Source organism: Neovison vison, chromosome 8 (assembly GCF_020171115.1).
Source record: "Neovison vison isolate M4711 chromosome 8, ASM_NN_V1, whole genome shotgun sequence".
Taxonomy (NCBI): domain Eukaryota; kingdom Metazoa; phylum Chordata; class Mammalia; order Carnivora; family Mustelidae; genus Neogale; species Neogale vison.
The window spans coordinates 91425410-91430147 of NC_058098.1; the positions used below are offsets into that span (position 1 = coordinate 91425410).

At 45.1% G+C, this 4738-nt stretch overlaps 1 long non-coding RNA gene across 1 annotated transcript; it reads left to right on the forward strand.

The window, feature by feature from the left end:
• Positions 1–900: 900 nt before the first annotated feature.
• LOC122915723 lies at positions 901–3669 on the forward strand. Its single transcript, XR_006386084.1, has 3 exons — positions 901–1013; positions 1281–1374; positions 3588–3669. It is a non-coding gene; the product is annotated as an uncharacterized LOC122915723 (long non-coding RNA).
• Positions 3670–4738: the final 1069 nt, after the last annotated feature.

The following is a 4738-nucleotide window of genomic DNA, read 5'->3' on the forward strand; positions in this document are numbered from 1 at the left end:
AATATGTATCCATGGCTATCAGAGGCCCTGTGCTGGGGACAGAAACAAACATGAGACCCAGCTCCTGTCACATCTCTAATAACCCTATTAGGACACTGTCAGCTCATAAATGTGTCTGGACTCATTAGTTACGTTCTTTAAATCCATTTGCAAGGTATCAATTATATCACTGCATTGTGGACATTTTTGTGGTTAGCTGTGTGTCAGAAATAAGACTTATAGGAATGGCTTTCTCCTGCCTCTCCCCTTGTTAAAATTTTGGGGAAATAGCTTTTATATTGCAAAGATCACAGCCAGAGGTCAACCTGTAGGCAACGTAATCCACGTAAAATTCACTAACCTCTCAGGGTGTTAATTTAGTCATAACAGTGCCATAGCTTTCAGCTTCCAGCTTTCATTAGCTAGAATTCTTTTGCTAATGTGCAGGAAATGTGAGATGTATATATGCCAGATGTGTTCAATGAAAGGTTCTGCTTAAATCAAATGGGAATCTAAAAGCAAGTCATTCTCAGCAAGGACGAGCCTGGTAGGGATTCAGGTGTCTAGAACCACACCATATATTCCTGGAGGGTGCTGGGTGCTGACTGCTGGGCCCGAACACTGCCATCAAGCATTGTTAAATTTGCTAGGAACGTGGAGCAGAAAGCCCCATGGACTACATGCCCACTCCTTATTACACATGTACAGTATCCCCAGGAGTGGCACCACGAGATTCATTCTGCATCAGCCTATTCTCCGAGGAAAAGCCCAACCAGGTTAAGGGATAATGAACAGCACAGACTATAAAAAGCAGCAAGAAGCTACTGCACCATTGTGGCTTCTACATATCCACACAGAACACATCAGCAGGAAGAAGGAGCATTGTATTACTCAGGTTTCCTGTCAGGACATCCTGGCTTGAAACACAGTTTTGTAACTGAAAAATAGAGGATAACCGACAGATGCGAAACTGCCAGATTGTGTCCCTGAGGCTCTCAGAAATCTGTCAGCTTGCAAGGAGAACACAAAAGCAGGTATGAAAATCTGAGAGACAGTTTGCTTTGTTTTGTTTTGTTTTATTTCCCAGGGAAGAAGAGCTTGGGACTATGGAGACATGAACTGATTCAAGGAGTCTGGCCTGGGGAAGCCCTCATGCACAGACTCTGAGCAGACAGGCCCTGTCTTAAATAGCCTTGGACATGGGTACAAGCCTCACCACATAAAGTGGTAGGTGAAACCAGGAATGTAAATTACTGAGCCTTGTTCAGCTACCAACCTCACCTCCTCCTCTGTTTCCCCAGCTTCAAAGAGAACGTAGGTGACCACAGCCTCTGACGTCTTGCAGGTTGGCACAGACTTCTGAGGGCCTGCTGTGTATCTCTCCGCCTTGTTCCGGTGGGTACCACCTATTGATACTAGTACTCATACTGTCCCACATTTGATCCTTCCTTCCTCAACCACAAACTTCTACTTCCTTCTACCATTCTGTCTTCAGAATGCCAAAAAAAAATTTTTTTTAAAGATTTTATTTATTTATTTGACAGATAGAGATCACAAGTAGGCAGAGAGGCAGGCAGAGAGAGAGAGGAGGAAGCAGGCTCCCCGCTGAGCAGAGAGCCCGATGCGGGGCTCGATCCCAGGACCCTGGGATCATGACCTGAGCCGAAGGCAGAGGCTTTAATCCACTGAGCCACTCAGGCGCCCCAGAATGCCAAAATTTTTGTGTTCCAATTTCACCTCTGGCACTGAGCTGTATGACGAACTCAATAGTTCCGAAGTTCTTGGTTCAGAAAAACAGTGCTGCGGAGCACAAGGTGGACAGGGTTCACTCTCCCTCATGCCTAAACCTGTGAATGGGGGACCTACCGAGGAAACACATGGTCTCAGCATATTCCCCACTATGTGGCCACCCATCTCCAGGCCTGACTTCCTCTCCTCCCCATACCCTGGGCAGGAAAAGTAGTGGAGAAGGTTCTTCTTTGGTTCCTTCCTCTTCCTTGCTTAGCTCTATTACCGTTCACCAGGCCAACACTTGTCTTAGAAGCAAAGTGTTTATATTTATGGGTCTAGGGTACAATTCCATTTTCCTCTGTCATCACACCTGGCTTTTCTGGCTTTCAGAAGAAAATGTTCCACTCAGAGATCTTGACTTATTTCTTCCCAGGCAGTGAGTCATATTCACAGACAAACTCTATCTCCTGGGTCACAACCTGGTCAGCTTCCAACTCACAGAAAATGATCAAAGACTGTGTGTCCTTGTACCTTATATTAACTTGCAAATAATTCACTTAAATTGGGAGGCAAACACCTCAGCACATCCTCCTATTCTCCCACCCCTTGTTTTAATTTTCTCCATAGCACATCCGACATACTACACCATTCTTCCATTTGCAAGGTATCAATTCCTCCTTCTTCCTTCCTTCCTTCCTTCCTTCCTAAGTCTTTCTGTCTCTTTCCTGCAAGGTATCAATTCCTCCTTCCTCCTTCCTTCCTTCCTTTCAAAGTCTTTCTGTCTCTTTCCTCACTGGACTATTAACTTTCTGAAGGTAGAGCTTCTGGTTTTGCTCATTTCCGTATCCACAGGACCCAGCTTAGTGCCTGGCACATGGTACTCAGTAAATGTTGAGTGAAGAAATTGTTGAATGAACAGGTGATCTTTACTTCATTTTCTCTGGGACTTACTACTCCCTCTCTGGCCACAAGGTTTTTTCCTTTGGCTTAACAGCTAAGGGATCAGATGACCACATATTTTACATGAGCCCTGGAGGGGAATTTCATTAAAGTGGCAGTAGGTACTTCTTCTCCATCTCTGATATCTCCATCTGCTGAACTCACATCCACTTGGCAAGTCTTACCCACTTTCTTAGGGCATCATCCTTTAACCTTCCACAGTAATCTCACCTTCCTCCAAATCCACAGCACTCAATGCTTGTATCACTCAACTACAGTTTAGCACTTTCTGCCTTGTGCTGACAATGTGCCTGGATGTGACTGCAATAGGAAGGTCAACAATTAAGACAAAGGGTAGTGTTTCCTTGGCAAAGCTGGCTTCCTGTCCTTGCTTCCCACCTCCTACCCTTTTTCCACAGGTCCCCGTGAGGCAGTCAGTACTCACCTTGCTGAATTAAAACAAGAACCCAGATCTGAGCCTTATACCTCTAGTCTAGCCTACTGCAAGGGGATCCATCTCTCAAGCACCTATTAACTAAGTTCACACAGAACCCAAGGACATATAAACCAAATGCTAATCAATATACAGATTCACACAAAGAATAGCAGACATTCTAAAGGACTGGAATGCTTTCATTTACCTGACTGGCTGATCTTTTCCTCATGGTCTTAAGATTGCTTAGTAAATGTGGAACTTAGGGGGCACCTGGATGGCTCAGTTGGCTAAACATCTACCTTTGGCTCAGGTCATGATCCCAGAGTCCTGAGATTGAGCCCCCTGTAGGGCTCCCTGCTCAGCAGGCAATCTGCTTCTCCCTCTGCCTCTGCCCCTTCCCCTGCTTGTGTTCTCTCTTTCTCATATAAATAAATAAAATCTTTTAAAAAAATGTAGAACTTAGAACAAAAATAGCTAATCTGAAGTCACATGTCTCCTTTAGGGCAAGGCCTCTCTTCCCTGCTACAGGAGCAGTCTGACCAAGGAAATCATGGAGCTCACCTCCCCTTAGTCAAGACCCACCCTGCCGTTCCCGTGCTGGGGCTTACTTCTATGCTTCCCAGGATGGCCAAATCCCTTGTGTTCAGGTCTCCAAAATGCTTTATAACTCAATCGATTAGACTTAAATTACAACCACTTTCCTTCCTGAGATTGCTCTCAGTCATCTATCAGTGTTCGGGGTATCCTCAAACTTTCAGGGAATAAATTTACAACTTCAGGGTTTCCTTTCCTGGTTAGATAATCATCCATTACATGTGATTTTACTGGGCTGAAGGCAAACATTTCCTGTCACTTAGGTGTGCAGGCTGTATTAGGCAAAACAGAAGACATTTATCCAATTAGACTATAAGCACCTGTCTTGTAGGTTTCAAGAACTATGACCATGAGTCAGGACAGGAAGGACTGATTTGGCACCACAGAGAAAGAAAAAAACCTGCCTATTCAAAGTAGCCCTGGGTCACGTAGGCCCATGTGCTCTCATGAGCAGAAGCTACCTGCCTTGCTCAAAACCAAGGAATATTTCCTTACAAAGTCCTGAGTGTTTTTTTTTTAAAATATTTTATTTATTTATTTGACAGAGAGAGATCACAGGTAAGCAGAGAGGCTGGCAGAGAGAAAGAGAGAGAGAGAGAGAAGCAGGCTCCCTGCTGAGCAGAGAGCCCGATGTGGGACTCGATCCCAGGACCCTGAGATCATGACCTGAGCCGAAGGCAGCAGCTTAACCCACTGAGCCACCCAGGCGCCCCACAAAGTCCTGAGTTTTAAGGACCTACTTCTTATTACCTTGCCTTATCCCTGTAATTTCTCTATCTTTTGCACTAGTCAAGTTCAAGATTTAAAAAAATGAAAATGGAGAGGGGATTTCTGCCTTTGTTGCCTTTCTCTTGTCTCCTGCAGTTCCACATACAACCTCAGCGGTGGGCACAGGCTGCCATTCTCACAACATAATACAGAGAACACAGCCATCCCCCCTGAGGTACATCGGATCCAAATTACACAGGCAGCCACATTTCTGCCTTTTCTGTTGCTGACTGGCAAATGAGCAATGGTTTGTAAAAGCAGCAGTTGCAAGGAGAGGTGGCTCCTGCCAGG